This window comes from Mytilus trossulus, chromosome 7, assembly GCF_036588685.1.
Source record: "Mytilus trossulus isolate FHL-02 chromosome 7, PNRI_Mtr1.1.1.hap1, whole genome shotgun sequence".
In the NCBI taxonomy this organism is placed as follows: Eukaryota; Metazoa; Mollusca; class Bivalvia; order Mytilida; family Mytilidae; genus Mytilus; species Mytilus trossulus.
This window is the reverse complement of record NC_086379.1, coordinates 72,990,446-73,011,846: the sequence shown is the minus strand read 5'-3', so window position 1 is coordinate 73,011,846 and position 21,401 is coordinate 72,990,446.

Below are 21,401 nucleotides of genomic sequence, written 5' to 3'. Positions count from 1 at the left end.
CTAGCAAATGTAGAAGAAAAAAAACACACAACATTATGCACAATAAAACTCTGTTCAAACCAAGTCCGAGTCTGATGTCAAAATAAATAACAAAAAGAAACTACACAAAAAAAACCAATGATAATGATACATAAATTAACCACGGACTACTAGCAGTTACTGACATACCAGCTTCAGACCACAATTAAACTTATTGAAATATTATGTCTTCATCATATGAATGTCAAGTACAATCCCTCCCGTTAGGGGTTTTAGTGTTACACCATATGAGAGGAACACAACCCGTATCATGACAACAACTGGTTTAATAATAAACGTGTTTATTTCCGATGCAAAGGCCCTATAAGTAAATCAATATTAAAGCAAAAATATATAATATTTAATGAACTGACAACTATATTCCTACTTAATAAGTCTGTGAAAGGTTTTGCAAGCTACATTTTTGTGCTTTGTAAAGAATATTACCATTTAAAAATTGGATGTGCATTACCTAAACGTATTAGATGTCTGCATGTTGAATTATATTTACGAATGTTGTCTTTGTACCGATAATAAAATTTTAGTATATGCTTTGAATAGTTTATTTTATCGAAAACCCTTGTCTTTGATTGATGATAATTTACCTATTATCTATAGATGACCTTAGTAATTAGGTTGCTGTATCTACATTTTTGATATTTCCCCCTTTTACATGTCAATATAAAAAGTTAAATTACAAAAGTCCTGATCTCCGAGTGTAATTTAATATACACGTAACACTATTAACGGAAGGTTCAGCTATAAAACCAGGTTTATTCTAACTTATTTTACATAAGTAAATGCTAGTAGCAAGTCTTGAGTATGCATGTTGTTTTCATTGATCTATTTGAGCTTTTGATTTTTTCATTTGATATATAATATACTTTCCGTTTAGAATTTTCCTTAGATTTCGGTCCATTCTCAATTTTAAGTAATTGTCATTTTCCTTTTTGTATACGAGACACACGAATAAATTTTGCCTGTATAGTACTTTCATTTATACGAGATCAAGATGTTATTCTCCAGCTGTCTATTTCATAATCAACATCAAGCAAAACCAAGAATACTGTTTGGTTGTTTTCCTTTTATAGTTGATGTGTTTCCCTCGGTTTTAGTTTGTAAACTGGATTTTTTTTCTTTCAATTATTTTATGACGTTTCAACAGCGATATACTTCGTCTAATGTTGCCCTATTTTAGTTCAAACCGTTTGCTTTTCTTTTATTCTTTATTTGATTATAAACTTATTTTAAATGACATGTTATATTTTAGTATCATGTTATTTTCATATGTTTTAATATTCGAATATTTTATAGGTACATATCATAGAATTAAGTCTTACAGTAACATACATTCATATGGCACTTTTGTAACATTTTTAAACACTCTCAATTACTGCATTTTCTATCGCACCCAATAAAACGTCTCTCAGTATTCAAACTGTTTTATGAAATAACGATTTAGATTAATGCAATCAAAACATCACTGTTGGAATACAAAGTGTGCATAGATAATGTTCTCTTAGTTCTCTAGAGTAGAATAAAACATATTCTAATGCAATTTGGATGTAACAGTTTTTTTCATTGGCTAAAAGTTGCCGTCAAATCCACAGTTGACCAGGCGTAACTAAGGAGGGACCCGCCATTTTGAATTGATGAATCAATAAATGTTTGATTACTACTATATAATCGAAAATAAAACAACACCTACCTCGAATTCGCCATTTTAATGTAATTTTATTCGAATTTGAAGCGTACAAGTAACGTCATAACCTCCAGTTAGTAAGTTTTCATTTGTATGACGTCACGTTTAGCCATGACGTCTTTGTGCAAAAATCATTCATGAAGTTTCGCGAATTTTTTTTTATTTGTCAAATTTAGACCTTTTTTAAAGTTTTATCGTATTATTTCTTTTTGTAATGCATTAGAATCGGAATAACAGTACTGTAGTTGAAGAGTTGCCACCGTCAATTTTGATTTGACGGTCGCAAATCTCCGTTTTACTGTCTCCGCTACGCGTCGCCAGTAAAACTGCATTTGCGACCGTCAAATCTACAATTGACGGTGGCAACTCTTCAACTACAGTACTGTTATTCCTTAATTAGTGAAATGAACCTGCATTGTTTGTAAATAGAGAACATGCGATTTGTTAAATTACATGAAAAACTGTAGATAGAATATAAGAAGAGACAAATGGAAAATGTTATGTAGATAAACTGTTAACATGATGAATTTTAAACGTGATAACATTTTCGATGAAGTGCACTCTGTAGATAATTCCATGCATATTCTATCTTATGGTATTGAATGAGTATTAAAGAATGCAATTCAACCCTTCAATCGTACGAACATCATACAGTGATAAATTATAGGTTTTGTCAAATGGGAAAGGAGATAGCCGGAAAACAAAAAGTACATATTCTTTATAAAAAGATTAATAAGGAAAAACCGTGAATAATTTATTTGTTAAACAATATGTCAGCAATGATTCCGAGACTGATGAATTGCTGCTTGAGATCAACGCCTGCTATTTCCTTGATATGAATGTTCAATCAGTTCGAAAGACGTTGGAACGTTATCATCTTGAAAAGTCTGCAGTCATAGCAATAAAATTTCAAATCCGTTACCAATGATAAATACAAATAATTTGTAATGAGTTGTGAAAGAAACGCGAAACATACCAGAGGGATAGTCAAACTCATAGATTGAAAATAAACTGACAGCGTGACTGGATCAGCTTATTTAGCGACTTTAAAGTGATATCAAAATTTTGCTTATTGTCTTAACGTAAACGTCCTCATATGGACATATGCTTGTTCTGAAGATCTGATATTTTGCTGGGAGTTGAAAGTTTGCGCTTGTTATACAACGTAGTTTTGCGTGGTCTATAGGGTCTTATTCAAAAGCGAAATTTAAATGAATACGTTATGTTACTTGTATACCTAAAATTGTGCTTTTTCGTCATAATAAAAGAGTGTTTTTGTAAAAATATCTCTTATTGTTATGCACGAACTTTTCGATTAAAAGCACAACTTCTTCATTTTCAACGATTTAACCGGTTATCAAAAGTACCAGGATTATAATTTTATACGCCAGACGCGCGTTTCGTCTACATAAGACTCATTAGTGACGCTCAAATCAAAATAGTTCAAAAGCCAAACAAATACAAAGTTGAAGAGCATTGAGGACCCAAATTTCCAAAAAGTTGTGTCAAATACGGCTAAAGTAATCTACTCCTGGGGTAAGAAAATCCTTAGTTTTTCGAAAAATTCAAAGTTTTGTAAACAGAAAATTTATAAAAATGGCTATATAATTGATATTCATGTCAACACCGAAGTGCCGACTACTGGTCTGGTGATACCCTCGAGGACGAAACGTCCACCAGCAGGGGCATCGACCCAGTGGTGTAAACAGTTATCAAAAGTACCAGGATTATAATTTTATACGCCAGACGCGTAATTAAAACACTAAGTGGATAGAAAAAATCAGGATAACGATAGATGAAATAAAAAAGATGAAACTGATTCTGCCCAACAGCTATCTGTAGAGTTTGTTTATTCAGTCCAGCTATTATATGTGTACTGTTCTCTCAGTAAAACATGATGTAACCCGATTTGATTATACATGAAACTATAATATATACAATGTAAAATCATACATCAGATATAAAAAAAAAAAAGTCACTCCTTATAGTACCATTGTCGATATATTTAAGGTCAAGCATTGAATAAACGACAATAAAATTCACCGCAAAAATCTATTCTCTTTAACTCTGAAAAACTTACTTATTCACCAATTAAGAAAATACTGCGGTTGTTACTACAGAGCTTAATTTGAGGTTATTTCGATATAGAAAACTACAGAATTTTGAAATAGAGTAAATGGCGGAGATATAATTGCTTCATAGTGTGAAATTACTCTGTTCAATGTAACGTAGAGACCTTCGGGCTTCTATTAATTTCCTGAGTGTGTTGACGGTTTTGATAAATCAATATCTTCCTAAAAGTATTTTGTCTATAATTTCATATTGAAATTGTACAATGAATGTATGGTCAACTTTAGTAAATTTAATAGATACTTCTTACTTTGGTGTTTAGAAAAGCGTTTAGAAATGCTCTTCAATTTTGTATTTGTTTGGTTTATAACTATTTCGATATGAGCGTCACTGATGAGTCTTATGTAGACAAAACGCGCGTCTGGCGTACTAAATTATAATCCTGATACCTTTGGAACTATTTGACTTGACGTTAGTTGATGAGGAAAAGTCTTACTTTTGCTTAATGAAGATTGAATAAATAATGCAGACAATTTGTAAGTGGAAACTACTAATAAATTTATAATGAAATCATTACTGTTTTTAAAACGAGACGAAAAGAGGTAACTTAATGTAATGTGAACATTTATGGTTCTCTATAGGAAGGCTTGACATTTAATGCTTTTAGAGCATGGCACGTTAGTAATTTCATAATTATAATAATATTATTGGTAAAGTGAATAGGAAGTGTGGATAAAGCTTCACGAGGCTTTGATTTTCTGTATTAGAACATACATGTTTTAAACAAGTCAATTATATTACAAAACAACCATTTATAAATTTTCATCATTCGCAAAACAGGGGTATTGTTCGTTATGTTTATAGCTATATAGTCAGAATGTGAATAATTTTAAAAAGGAGTATCAACTTCTAGGTGAAAATTTAAAACAAGATGTCTACTTTCTACAAAAGTAGCATTTCAAATGCCAAAATATATAAATTTATCATCGTTAAGGCAGGTTCGTGATATACCGCCATCTTTGATTGTTCTATCGTTGTACACCATTATTTTTTTTTATTTTCTTAAAAACGTGTATACCTTTGTTCTCATATTCTATTCCAAATTATATCCTAAAGATTTCTTTTTATGCACAAAAATGTGTTTTTTCATGAACAATGTAAGCAAACTTGGGCTATTTTGAACGACTCGTAGCTTAGAAAAAAGCACGGTGACCCATCTTTTGTATTATAGTTTAGAAAAAAGCATAGTTAAATTAAGAAAAAATCTTGGTGGCTTGAATATATCGTGATTTTACCACGGGTTGGCTCTTTATAACAAATATTTTACCCTGAGCGTCAGCAATTTTTTTTTACGTGGGAGTACAATCGGAAAAGCCCTGGCCATATATTCATATTTTACCACGGGTGTGTACTCAAAGCGGTTGAAGGACGTCATGTTAGAATCTTCATTTTGGTCAAATGAAAGAAAATTATAACTTAGGAAATGATGTAGCGATAATCTGCCTAATATAGATTTAGCTGATTGGGAAATATACACCAAAACCACCAATCACCTATACAATAGTATTGAAAGTGAGACACATATCTATCAAGTATGGTGAGTAATACTACACAAAAATTAGATAACAAAAAATGAATGGAGAAACGGAGTTGAGTTGATTTTATAATAAACTGTTTAACCTAATGTACCAACTCCTTCATAAAAAGTCGACAATGACGAGATTTGGCTTATATTGTAAGTTCCCTTGGTGATATAAAGCTCTTCAAATATTTGGATACTGTTAATACTTGTCCTTCAAATATTTAGTTTTGAGACTCCCTTATGAAGTTAAACAAAAGCAAAAGCACACCTCAATGCACAAAGTTCTAAACAGTTGTACTTTCCACTGAAATATTTGGTATAAACCTTGTAAACTATTGCTGTTTAGTATCAGGTATGTAGCAAAAACAAAGGAGTACCGCGGTTCTCATATCAATAGTTAATAGGCTTATAATTCAATACGACAGACGCTAGTTTCGTCTACATTAGACTCATCAGCGACGCTCAGATTAACATAGTTATTAAGCCAAACAAGTACAAACTTGAAGAGCACTGAGGACCCAAAATTTTAAAATATTATGCCAAATACGGCTAAGGTAATATAGGTATAGGATAAGAAACTCCTAAGTATTTCGAATACTTTAATAAGTTTGTAAATTAATTTCTATTTGAATAAAATAATTTTTGTGGGGGGGGGCATCAATGAGACAGAAACTGACATACAAGTATAAAGGTTAATACATGGTGTTTAAATACAGATATGTAACATGAACCTATGTCGTGTCAATGTACCTTTTCTCAACATTTATATTCTCAGTATATTTCAGTAATATCACAAACATTTTGTTTTATGAAGTACATACCAAACAAAAAACAATTTGTTAATGAAAAACAGGACCAGTGACATACGTTTTTTCAATGCATGATATTAACAATATTTTCAAACTATACAAGAGAGATTTGTTAGCTCAGACCCTTATCCATATGTGTTTATGAAAGCTTTGCTATCGAACATGTTATATCATTTTCTCCCATTTGTTTGTATTGTAGCCCTGTCATGTAATGTTGTCATTGTAATGTTATATTTAACATTGCCATGAAAGCGGGAGATTTGGCATGCCATAAAACCAGGTTCAACCCACAATTTTTTTCTTGAAATGTCCTGTACCAAGTCAGGAAAATGGCCACTGTTATATTATATTTCGTTTCTGTGTGTGTTACATTTTAATGCTGTTTTTTTGTTGTGTCGTAGTTCTCTTCTTATATTTGATGCGTTTCCCTTAGTTTTAGTTTGTAACCCGGATTTGGTTTTTTCTCAATCGATGTATTTGTAAAACATTTTTTTTTGTATGATAAATGCTAGTTTTTTTCAAATCAGCATGATTTGTTATAGTAGTTGGATAAGCACAGAAACAAAAGACATATTAGTTACACATTTCAAACATACGTTATCTGATGACAAAACATTGTAATGAGTGGTTAAAATCTTATCAAGTAGTCTTTGCTCTGTCATAAATGTATTGATCATGCCTTATCACGCATATCTTTGGTATGCTCATTTATTTGTTTAAATGTTGCGTCAGTACTAACCAAAACTTATCATTTAGATGATAAAAACGCTTATTCACAAAATATCAGCTCATAAATACAATTTGACGTTCTTATCTATCTTTTTGAAAGAATTAAATATTTATTTCCATTTTCGGTATATATCAAATCTATTTCACGTCCGCCTACAAAGTTTCATCATTACGATGCATAAGCTGATACATCGAATAATGTGGTACACATTAAATTATAAAATAGCAAGTCTTTACTTCAATATATAGTATCTCTCTATTATATGTTTTAATTTAATAATAATCCTTATAGTTGGGATTGAAAACAAATAAATGCAGTCATTCGACCTATAATGGTTTACTTTTTTTAAATTGTTATTTGGATGGAGAGTGGTCTCATTGGCACTCACACCACATCTTCCTATATCTATCGACACGAAGCAAACCGATGAATCAAACGCTAGTGCAAAAAAGAACTTTCAATTTATTTCAGCTGAATAAAGTGATGACATGTCGTATTTTTATTCTTTTAAAATCAGGTCAGCAGAATTGGATTGTCCCTGAAACATTTATTATCTATATCCATCGTCATCTGTCAATTCACAACTAAACAGTGAACAAAATTATGATGGCGTCCATATCACGTTCTACGTTACAATATTAAAAGTTATGCATAGTAATAAATCTATAAATTAATACTTAGGTTTTGAACCTCTCTGTGGTATTTTTCGACTCTTTTTTATCTAAACGTCAATTGTTGCTTTTTAACTCAATATTTTTTTTGATCGGGGGACAGTTTATCAGTTTGTTCATCAAGATTTACAACGTATATTTTAATAATTTAGAAATTTGATTTTCTTGTACAATTCCATTTTTTATATTTTGTTGATTATCGTGTAATTTATAATTGTCTGAAAGAGGCCCTAGCTACGAAATATTTCAAGAATCTAAAATAAGACTTGTTTTATTCAATCATTATTAAAAGTGAAATAGTGAAATAATTATTCACTGATAGCAGCCAGTGTTGTACAATTTTGTCAAATTAAGGTAACAAAAACCATTGATGATGAATCATGCACTTCCAAGCTTAAGTGAATAATTCGACGTCATTGAATCCGTATTTATGGGAACCCCGATTTAACCCCTGAGCTAGTAGAGAGGGTTACTGCGTGATTCGTGCGTGTTTTGGTTATTTAAAGAAAAAGAATGTCAACATTAAAAGTGAAACAAATGTCAATTATTTGATTGACCGATTCGATCCCCCTAAAAAATCATCCTTGTACGCTTCTGGTACATTTGAAAACGATGATATACTATAATATAAAATTAAACAGTCATAGAAAAATCCATTTGTACGAGCTAGGTCAATCTATTTATATCTATTTTTATGTTTATATACCTTATGTGGCTATTGGAGATCAACTCGATAGTTAATTAGATGGCGTCTAGACTAAAAAACACACGAAACGAATATATATATTAAAGATACCTAGCTCTGTTAATTGTTTATTTAAGACTTTTAAGAGTTTGGATAATTGCTTTACATTGTTATAAAACAAATCTGAGAATCTAAGTCAAATGGGTGAACATGCATTTGACAGCTAGATTGACCCTTTAAGGTATGAAATAGCTCCCGGTATCAATTATATCAAGTTTACATGTAGAGCTAAATGCTTATTTATACTGATTTTTGTTTTTGTTTTCACGTTCTTGATGTTTCGGTAATCGAGATTACAAACGGGAAGAGAGGTTAGTATTTCAAACATTTTGATACCGACACAGATGTTATTGTTTATCAAAACAGCTGGTCAATGATGGGTCAGTGGATATAAATGTTTTTACAATGCTGATCATTTCATTGATTGAACCTATCCGCAATTTTCGTGATGATTTCAAGATTGAAATATTGTAAAGTTATTTTTCTTATATTAAGGAACCCCTGAAATCGTTTGATTAGTGGGTCAATGGGTTGGTGCTTTTTTAATGTTCACTCCTTACCTTCTTTCCATATTTACAGACCGACATACCTTTCTTTTTTTAGAAAAAAACCTTCAGCAAATGGTAAAACAACATGAAATATATATAAAACAAAACTTATTTCATAAACTCCATACAGAAATTATGATTAGTTCACTGCTCTATTTCAATGTGTGACATGTTTTATAATGCGCAATAAATCCAACTGGTAGGTTCTGGGTAGTAGTTCACATAAGATAAAACAAGAATACTTGTCAGTATGACAAAAATTATAGAAGAAAATATTAAAACTTTAAACCTCGTTGATATGAATGTACTTGTGACGAGAATCCAAAATATATCTTTCTTGCATATGAGTAACCCTGGAGTGTGTCCATCAGTATGACGTTCGAGAAAAATCAACTAAAGAAGTAATCTGTATTTGTCATAAACGAGGAAGAAATGACTTACTTAATCAGCAATACATTACAATGATATCCTCTATGTTATGATGTAAGAGAAATCATACGTCGTCAAAGAGCCGAGAAATCATAATCAATTTCATTCATTATTGATGTTTGGTTGTATTCATTTGACATTTCTAGCATTACCTGGTTAGTAACAGGAATAAGTGAACGATTTCATTTTGCTGTTGCAGTTAAAGGGAATTCTCAAAAGAGTTTGAAGGAAACATAGTATAGCAATAGAAGTATACCGCTGTTCAATGGTCATAAATCAATTTAACGAAAACAAACCATAGTCAACACCGATGACAGATTGAAGACATCACCAATACGTGGAAAACAACGGAACAACAGATACACTCAACTGTAACAAAATCAAACGCTAATGTACATAGAAACTATCTTTTTGATAAAGACTGTCAAATTCCTGACTTGGAACATGACATTCAAGAAACAAATCGTGGCTTGAACGCGGTTTTATGGCTAGCCTAACCTGCGGCCTACACGGCATGGTAAAAATATCGCTTTAAGGACAACATTACATCACAGGAATATAGTACAAATGTTTTGTGAAGAAGAACCAAAGTATCATCAAACATTTAAAATAGATTAAAAATATTGTCTTCATATCATAAACGATATAAAAAAGAAGATGTGGTATGATTGCCTATGAGACAACTATCCACCACAAGACCAAAATGACACAGACATTAACAACTAAAGGCCATCGTACTGCCTTCAACAATGAGCAAGGCCCATGCTCTTTTCTTCGATTTGTCAAAAATTGGCGTAAACGGGGGAAATCTGTCAAACATACTCTTAATTCTCATTGAAATAAAAGTGTGAATCTTGTGAATATTCATAAGATTTAAGAAGACAAGAACAATCAAAAGCAAGGAGTTAACAAAAACTCATATAAAACCAAAAGACATTTACATCAACAGTTTTTACCGGCAGACAAAGCAGCTTACAATGTGGTGGTGATATGTCGTGAATACTTCCTACACAAATGTGTATTAAGAATGAAATTTTAAATTTAGCAACATTTAAGTCCGTGCGCTCTATTAGCGAGTCATATAGTTAACATTTCATAACCACATCACAGCTAAAAATGTCTGCTGAATATTCAAAGGTCCATCCTATGTATTGGTTACCTAACGTACAAATAATCACGTTTCATCTCGGCCTCTAGTAAGTGTATTACAATTATTCTTGTAGTGCTTTGAACTAGTTACTTAACTATTATCAAAGAACCTATCATACACTGTTGCAATAAATATGAAAATAGTGGAATTAACTAGTTTCGAGTGTAAAACAGTCGTTGGATGGTTTAGATAAATTACGTGCATTTGATGACCTTTTGGTTTTGTTGACAATTCTTATTTTGTGTTATTGTTCTTCGATATTTATTGTAGTCTTGTCTTTTAATTTGTACTAATATTCTTTGTCTTTATGTCTCTTTGAGTTTCTTTGTTACATATGGCGTGGCTCTGTATCAAGTTAGGATTATGAGAGTTGTCATCCATTCGTTTGATTTGTTTGAGCTTTTGAGTTTTCCTTTGATTATGGACTTTCTGTTTTTAATTTTCATCGGAGTTCATTATCTTGAGATTCAATATTTTACTTTAAAACAATAATTGACCTCAAAACCTCAATCTGGAAATTCAAAATAACAAACTGATACAAAACTATGTTACAAGTATAAAACTGGACGTGAAAATGACACAAAATAGATTGAAGAAAATCCACAATACTCTTGCATCTTTTTTCAGCAAAAACCCACTGAATTCCATTATAAAAGAACATTCTTAGTCTAATGATGATATCAACTTTCATAATTTACCAGAAAGTTTGTGTCCTAAATACATTGGCATAATAGCGTATTCATGTAAGTTTCAAATGTCTATCAAAGATCAAAAATGAATATGTTTGGCCTACATTTTTGTCACGATCAGCAGCACAACATTATTTAAAAATGCCAAAACTGCAAGACCAATATTTGCTCTTGTTTGACCTTCACACTAGATTTGCCCTTGTTTTTATTCCTCAAGAATAGTGTTAATCTCTGGAGTAATTGATATTAAGTCGCTTGTTCTCTTTTCTTGTTTAATGTTTACCCATGTTATGTATAGTATTGATATATTGATGAGATTAACTGTGACATGTTACAGACTATGCAATAAATAATGACGGCTTACTTTATCCATAAATAGAACATCTAACATATCAGCAAGAGTCCTGTTATACATTTGTAAATGAGTCTAGAGACAGATTCCTACAAAGACAGTTTTAATAGGTTGACATTATTCATATATTTTTTTACAGCATTTGAGACACATGTTACCTGTAAATTTATAGGTAAATTCTTTGCTAGTCTGCAGCATCTTGATTACTCCATGTTTTCGTGTTTCGTTTGTCCTAGATTTGCGCCCGTGTCCATGGTGTCATCACTACTTTTGAAATGAATGTTTTATTTTAAAAATACCCTTGTTTGTTTTTGGTTCTAAAAAGAAACTATCTTTTTCTTTCAATCTTTCTCATGCAAATGTATTTTTAATTACTGTTTGCATATCCTTAATTTTCAGTATAGTAGTTCACTCTAACTTTAGGGTTTACATTTATTATTTTGAAGCTTTTAACTTATTATGGAATTTTTAACAGAAGAAAACATATACAACAGATATATACTGGTAAGATATAATATATAATTTCTTTATTTCCTATTTGTGGTAATTACGCTGTCTCTTCTAATATAAGTGATAATTAAATTACTGAAGCACGTATTTGAACAGAGTGACAATAACCTTAATAATGTTCTGTACTCACCTTAGAGACTGACATTTTCCACTAATAGACCTGTTATATCTATGGACTGACTTTCTTTTCCATAGATTCTGGAACAGTAGAGTTAATTTGTACTGTTTTTATATTCTTTTGGTTTTTGTTCGACCAGACAAAATTCCAACCAGCAATGTACTAATATTGCATTTTAAGATTGCTACAGACTTACTAAATGTTATTTATCAAACAATGTATACAACAGAGCTGATTTTTGTTAAGAATACCTATTTCATTGTCAAGTTTTATTTCTAAAGGTTACTCTTTTATTTTTTTAAATCTGTACGTCAATAAGCTATAAATAGTTCTTAGTACTACATAGTATAGTACTTATTATATATTGAATTTTATCTTTACGTTATTTTGCCAACTTTTTGTTATTGGAGTGATATTGCTTTAATGGGGGACAGTTCAGTTGCAAAATAAAGGCAACAGTAGTATACCGCTGTTCAAAACTCATAAATCCATGGACAAAAAACAAAATCGGGATAACAAACTAAAACCTAAGGAAACGCATTAAATATAAGAGGAGAACAACGACACAACACCGAAACGCAACACACACAGAAACGGACCAAGCATCAGACAAAACACCACGAGAATAACAAATATAACATCAAAACCAAATACATGAATTTGGGATAGACAAGTACCGTGCCACGTCTTATCTCAATATCTCAAAAATAAGAGAAAACACAAACGACTCAACGTTAAAATGCTACACACACAGAAACGAACAATAATATAGCAATTGCCATCTTCCTGACTTGGTACAGGACACTTTTACAGGGGAATAAAAGTGGTGGGTTGAACCTGGTTTTGTGGCATGCCAAACCTCGCACTTTAATGGCAAAGTTAAATATAACATTGAAATGACAACATAATATTACAGGACTACAATACAAATAAATAGGAGAACATATTAGACAAAGAAAAACATGATTAATAGATAACAAAAAGCATCAGGTTTAAAATTCAATATGCCAAAAGCGTATCCAATCTCCTCACAAATGCCATTGCCAATCGAGGAATCTCGTCAACGATTGTTCAGCAGTTATGAATGGTTATTGCCACGCAGATCATTTTATTTTGTCAGATCACTGTATTTATTAAATATATCGCCGATTCAACAATCGGAATGTTTTATTCAGTATTTGAAAGATATCTTTTGGTGTCGTTCGGTTTATACTTTGCTAACGTTCGCCACATGTCTTCTTCAAGCAGACTTCACTTATTTTATTGTTCAAAACCATCACATGATAGCTAGTACACGAGTTTTATAGTGGTTAAACAAACACTAGACAGATTACAAATACTATAAACAGAAATTATGCAAAAATATATTTTGATCTATGCATTGATTGTTGCTGAATTATTGGACAGTTGCAAATTTTGCATTCTTATACAGGACGACATGATTGTAGCTCTAAATAAAATAGCAGACACAGCAAAACTTTACCTTGCGATACTAGTAGTTATATATTTCTCTTTTATTTTCTTGTATTTGTTTGTAAGAGGATAATTAAATAACTGAAGCCAAAAGAACAATAACCTTGTTGAACCACAAACGTCAAAATTATTTAATCGCGTAGTGGAATTATCCAATTGTGGCTTCTTATGAATTCTATATAACTTTTGAACAATTTTAAATCTCGGTCTATTCATACAATTAATACTTACTACTTTTGATTTTTTTACCCTGTATGCTAACATTACCCAATAATATTCTGTATTCCCCTGAGAGACTGGCATTTGCCATTATTAACCTATTACGTCTACGTATTGATTTTCTCTTTCATTTATTCCAATACAATAGGGTTAGTTTGTCATATGATTGATATTAAGTCACTTGCTTCGATCTTTTGTTTTATGTTCGTTCTAACAAAATGTCAATCAACTATTTACTTTTGCTTACATGAATTAATAGCATATAAAATATCAGACTATTTATGGAAAATCATGAGCATCTTTAAACATTTTTTACTACCAAAACGTATCTTCAAAGAATATTCATCATATAATGAAATTCAAAACAGTGTTGCTGTGGCTATTGATTGACAGATTAAATTCATCCATTGACTGGGACAATTTGCGTGAACGTTTGTCTGTAACGACCACTGTTCACGACGTACCTACGATAGACATTTAAACTGTGGGGTCACCAAAGGTTTCTTAACGCCTTTAATAATAAGATAATTTGAAAAATTAATCAGGAATAATCTTTATGTTTTGATTTATATAGTTGATATAAATCAAAACATCGTGTTATTTCTGATAAATTTTTCGAATTACTTTATTTATGTGTTGAGAACCTTTGGAGACCCCATAGTTTAAGAGTATTTTAAAAGTGCATATTGAGAAGTGGTCGTTACATACAAACGTTCACCTAAATTGTCCTAGTCAATGGATGAATTTAATGTGTCAATCAATGGCCACAGTCACACTGTTTTGAATTTCATTATATTTTATTTACAATTCTTATTGTTGATTCATAATCATCCGTGGATACTAATTTTCGTGGATTGCGTGGTTATATCGAATGTCCAACAAATGACTTATTTTCTATATAATATTTGTGTACTTTGGCAAAACCCTGAAATCCAATAATCACGAAGAAGAAAGTTTTCCTGATTCATCGAAAGTAGGTGCCCCTGGAAATAAATAAATCCGAAATATTTTATATAGTTTATCTTTTATTGTAATACTTAAACTTTTAATGGATTATTTAATGTATAGAAGATGATAGCAGATGGTTAATAATGTTTATTACAACTCCGTCTCCTTTTCACAAATTTTATCTACAAAATTACACTTATCATCGGTTTTTACTAACATGAGCAACACGACGGTTGCCAGATGTGTAGTAGAATTTGATCGGCACACCTGAGATTGCCCCAGCTTGTGGTTGGGTTTGTGTTACTCAGTCTTATGTAAAACAATTCAAATACATCAAATTTATTTATCTATCTTTTCTTGTAAAGAGTTTAATTTCTTTTGTTTAATTTCAGCATGGTATCCGCATGTTCATATACTTTGTCTATATTTTCTGTTGTGCATTAACAAAACTTCTCTAAGTGTTCACACTGATTTATAGATACAAATTACTTGGAGTGATCGTTAATACAAACAGAGCATCACTGATTGAATACAAAGTGTTTAGGAATAAAACGTTCTATGGTATTTTAAGTCATTTAGACCAAATGAGTCGACCTTTAATGATGTACAAGGAGAAAGTGTGATTTGCTAAATAACGGTAAAACAAAACTACCGATAGAATGGTGGAAGAACCAATAGATAAAGAATCAGTTTTGCTACATTTTGGAGGTGTAGCAATGCAAACAAAGAGTAATATATTCCTTAAGAAATTTGATAAGAAAAGAAACGCGTATTTTCTATTTGTTAAGCAATATTTCTGCATTGATTTCAATACTGATAAAGTGCAGCACGAAGTCTGAGACGGCAATTTCCATAATGCGAGTCAGTCTAATTAGTACGTCAGACGTCAGAACGTTCTGATCTCGAAATATCTTTTGTCATAGCAAAAAAAAGGTAAGACCGTTGACAATTACCACTAAATACTAACTTATTAATTGTGTTACTGAAATCAGCCTATTTGTTATGAATAGCAACTGTAACGTCTGTGAAGTAATACTTTTCAGTCTCTTTGTAATACCCCAGTCACACTAGGCCACGATCGCACTACGATCTGCAAATTCTGATGATCGTAGTACGATCGTGTAGATCGCAGTAAAGTCGTAGCACGGTCGTGGTGAGGTCTTCAAGATCGTGATGAGCGTGGCCAACTTTGAACATGTTCAAAACAATCGTGGTGCGGTCGTGATGAAAACAGGTCGTAGTAGAAGCGTAGTGAGACCGCACTAAGGTCGTGGAAAGATCGCAAAGGTCGCTGTGCCATCGTAGCGAGAGCGTAGCAAAAGCGTGATTCTATTCGGAGAGACTACGCTACGATCTCACAGCGACGTTATTACGACCTCACTACGACCATCACGTTCTCAACGCGACCCAACTACGCTTCCACAACGACCATACCACGTTTACACCACGCTGTTCAAGATCACAGTACGATTCTAGCACGCCCTTGCCGTCCTCATCACGCTCTTCTAACGACCTCACTACGTTCATACTACGACTTTCATACTTATTGTCATTTTCACATAAAATATATGAAATCTCCTTAGGTTTTTGTTTGTCTGTTTGTAATACGGACTTCTTGTCCATTTTCCCAACCATGCTTCTCGTTTTTATATATTTGCTGTTCGATGTGAGCCAATGTTCCGTTTTGAAGGCCGTACCTTGACCTAGAATGGTTTACTTTTATAAATTGTTACTTGGATGGAGAGTTGTCTCATTGACTCATACCACATCTTCCTTTATCTACTAATATTGACACATGTATGTCATCTCTGCTATCGTTCACTAGATGTCGTCGTTTGAGCTTGATGAACCAGCAATAGGTTGTAATTTATGTTGCATTGGTCGGTCCGTCATCTCTGCTAGATCAGGATTCGTTACTATCAGAACTCCCTTTGCCTCTACATCAACCCCTACTACCACGCCCACGTGTTCTAGTAGATTTTGGTGGCATGACTGTATTGTTTCAGAGAAATCTACGTATTAATCAGAAATAGAAAGAATGGAACTGTATTGATATGGAACACGATGTTAACGTTTTTGCTGAGAACGTAGTAAGATCGAAGTATGAACGTAGTATAATCGTGGTAAGAACGTGCTAAAAGCGCAGTAGAAACGTGGTAAGATCGTGTTGCAATCGGATAACGCGTGGTATGGTCGTAGTGAGAACGTGATGAGCGTAGAAAGATCTTGATAAGCGTAGTGAGAACGTCTTATAATCGTAGCGCGTTCGTTGTAGAAGCGTAATGAGGACGTAGAAGCATCATGCAAGCAATGGAAATTTACATTTTTATGCCGCTCATACGGCGACCTCACCACGATCTGCATTTATTTTAGATCGCGGTGAGCGTGGTGCGATCGTGGTCTAGTGGGACTGTGGCTTAAATTAATTTTAAGTAACTCTTGAATTAAATATATCCCTGCAAAAAAAATTGCAATAATAAATGGAACTTTCTTGTGTAACCAAATATAAGTGACAGTCTGAAATCTGGCTGTGAGCCTTGAATTTCTAAAAGAACGCAGTTTGGGGTTGGATAAAGAGTCAACTCAAGAGCAAGATTTAAATATTAAGAGACCCTGCGGTCGAAACACTCCATTCAATATACAGAATCATTTTTGTTAATTCTTCAAGTTGAAAACTGTAACGTCGTAAAGTCATCATGCGACTGTCATACAAGTGGAGGCTATAAAACCAGGTTCAATCCACCATTTTCTACATTAGAAAATGCCCGTACCAAGTCAGGAATATGAAAGTTGTTATCCATTCGTTTGATGTGTTTGGACTTTTGATTTTGCCTTTTGCCTTTTGATTTTCCTTTTTGAATATTCCTCGGAGTTCAGTATTTTTGTGTTTTTACTTTTTTCTTACAATTATGCATTAACGATTTGATAAGGAGTGCACATTTAATGATAGTTCGCATAAGATTTGAAATTAGTAATTATTATTTTTACGATAGAAATCAATGAATGGAAAGCAAATCTGGACATCAAAAAGTGAAATAAAAGTAAAGATGAAACTGTGCTGTCGTCCAGAAGGCTAACATGTATTATACTTCTTATGAGAAGAAGAACAGTCGAATAAAAATAAAATTGTATATAAATGAGTATTTACATTCAATAATAATGATAAACCAAAAAAAAGTAATATCCATGACAACAATAAAACTAGGATTCATATACCAATACAAGTCAAACTTATACGGTATTTATACAGTTGATTTAATGGTTTAAAACGCGTCTGGCGTATAAAATTATAATCCTGGTACTTTTGATAACTATTTACACCACTGGGTCGATGCCACTGCTGGTGGACGTTTCGTCCCCGAGGGTATCACAAGCCCAGTAGTCAGCACTTCCGTGTTGACATGAATATCAATTATATGGTCATTTTTTTTATAAATTTTCTGTTTACAATACTTTGAATTATTCGAAAAACTAAGGATTTTCTTACCCCAGGAGTAGATTACCTTAGCCGTATTTGGCACAACTTTTTGGAATTTTGGGTCCTCAATGCTCTTCAACTTTGTATTTGTTTGGTTTTTAACTATTTTGATCTGAGCGTCACTGATGAGTCTTATGTAGACGAAACGCTCGTCTGGCGTATAAAATTATAATCCTGGTACTTTTGATAACTATTTACACCACTGGGTCGATGCCACTGCTGGTGGACGTTTCGTCCCCGAGGGTATCACCAGCCAAGTAGTCAGCACTTCGGTGTTGACATGAATATCAATTATATGGTCATTTTTTTTTATAAATTTTCTGTTTACAATACTTTGAATTATTCGAAAAACTAAGGATTTTCTTACCCCAGGAGTAGATTACCTTAGCCGTATTTGGCACAACTTTTTGGAATTTTGGGTCCTCAATGCTCTTCAACTTTGTATTTGTTTGGCTTTTTAACTATTTTGATCTGAGCGTCACTGATGAGTCTTATGTAGACGAAACGCGCGTCTGGCGTATAAAATTATAATCCTGGTACTTTTGATAACTAATTAAATAACTGAATGGCTAAGTCTCGAAATGACATTGACTACCAATAATATTTGTGTGAGTACGTTTCATATTTCATTATATTTCCACATATATACCAAGTCAACTAGAAATGAGTATGTACCCTTATTGTTAATACGGTGACCTATATATAATTTATATTTGTTAATTTCTGTGTCATTTTGGTCTCTTGTGGACAGTTGTCTCATTGAAAATCATACCACATCTTTTTCATATATGTGTTTGGGATGGGTTCGACTGACATTCATCTGTAGAATTTTCTCATTCAATCTAGATAATAAATGAGTACTTTTTTCGCAGTTAAACTTCAGAAAACCTTATATCATTACACACACAATTATGTGTACCATGCAAAATCGTATAGATATCAGCTCCTTATAACAGTAATTTCATAGAGAACGATGAAAAATTTACTTGCAAAAACTTGATAACGATAAGAAATATGTTGTTAAAATATCTTCTCTAATCTCTAACAAAATGCTATTGACCAATTTATAAAATGCTGTGGTTTTTGCTTAAGAGCTTAATGTGAGATAACTTCGATATGAAAACCACAGAAGAGTGAAATAGAGTTGATTTCGACGTATAATTGCATTATGTCCTTTAATGTTGGTGTGGAAATTCTCTGGTCAACGTAACGTAATTATACAGTGCATTGGCTTATTTAACCCCATCAACTTCCGAAAAATGTTTATCAATAAATTGTATCATTATCCTTAATGTATACTCCATCAGTGGGAAATCGAATTAATATATCTTATTTTGGTCTTGATGACAAACGTTCGGACTTAACGATAGTTGACGGGGAAAGTCATACTATAGCTTATTTTGGATTGCGGAAATAATACAGACAATTAGTTAGTGGAAACTGTACGTGAATTTATAATGAAACCATTACTGGTTCAAAACGAGAAGAAAAGGCGGTAATTGTATATCATACAAACATTATTGTTTCTCAGTGGTTGGTTCTGGCACATAACACTTTTGATGCCTGATATATCGAAACATCAGCAATGTCGTTAGTTCCATTTTTAAAATAATGTCATTTGTAAAGGAAAAAGAAATGCGGATGAAGCTAAACAAGGCGTAGATTTTATGTATACAAACTTACATGAAATTTACCTAGTTAGTAATGACATATGACATACTTAACAGAGCCACTTAATGAAGTGACAACATTCGGTTAATTGTCAACATCATAACAAAACGCATCATGTTGTCCGTGTAAAAGAACACGTCAATTTTTAAACTATATTTATTATAGGAAAACTCAGCTAACTTTAAACATCAAAAATGAGCTTCGAAAAAAATAATGAAATATTATTATTATTAACATAAAGGGTCATAAAAGATATGCATTTAAATATAACCAAATCCTCAATCTAACGGGACAAAATAATTTTTTGATAATCAATTAATTCAGATACTAAAATTTATTGAAACAATATGCATTCCTTTAGTCCAAGCAAAAGTCAGAAAGATAACATTGTATACAAAGATAATGCAACGCGTATTACTTCATTCCGCTATGTTGTCATTTTTTAACCTAATTGGGAAAATGTTTCATCTCTTATCAGCAAGCATGTGCATGTAATTGAAAACATTTTGTTTTAGATCTAGCAAGTTTCTCGTATTGCTACTTCTATCTTTTAACAGCGTATGTTGATTTTTTTTCATTTCCTTAATAAAATATGAAACGATAATCACCCATGGTATGAACAAAACTATATAATAAAAACCTGATTGATGTCAATTATATGTTGCTGCGATAACACATATCTTTATATTGTATTTTGTATTTTAAGTAGTAAACTGTTATTATCAAGAATGAGAGGAAGCTGTGATTTACTTTATCACATATTCACTACACTGATATACTTTCCGTAATGACCCAAGAGACAAATACCCACTGAACTGAGTAATCATGCCAATTCAAACAGGCAAGAAATCACAATCCCTTTCAGTCATTATTCATATTTGGTGATTCTGTTCAATCAATTTCTAACATATCCTGATCGGTAACGGAATAAAGTGTTCTATTTTTTCAATACTATCTTCAGAGTAAATTGTTATGATAAATATGACTTACAACTGACTGACAAGATGGTTGCTATGCAAAACCCATACTTCTGTTTTGTTTTGAAAATTACTTAGATGTGAATGTCAGATTTTTAACATAAAATCTAAACCAGAATTCATATCACTTTAGCGTGATAGTTTTATACGACATGTTAAGCAAATCTTTTAATCAGTCTTTGCCTCAGTTATGTCACTGATAACGGAAATGAATTTAAGTGACACCTGTCAAGCTATCATTTCCTATCAAAATTTTTGTAATACTAAACGAAACGAATATTTGCGATAGTTTTCCAACTTTTCAACGTTTGCAATTATTCCTTAAATATAAGAAACCATGTATTTAAATTTGAAAGTGTATGGATTGAGAAAAGTATACTCCATACAAAATCAACTGTATATTGCTGGTAAGGTCAGGAAACTTTTTGTCGTTTGTCATAGATTCTGATACGTTGATGAACTTTGTTGTCAAATTCGAGATAGTCGCTATATCTGATTTTTATCTCTTAAAA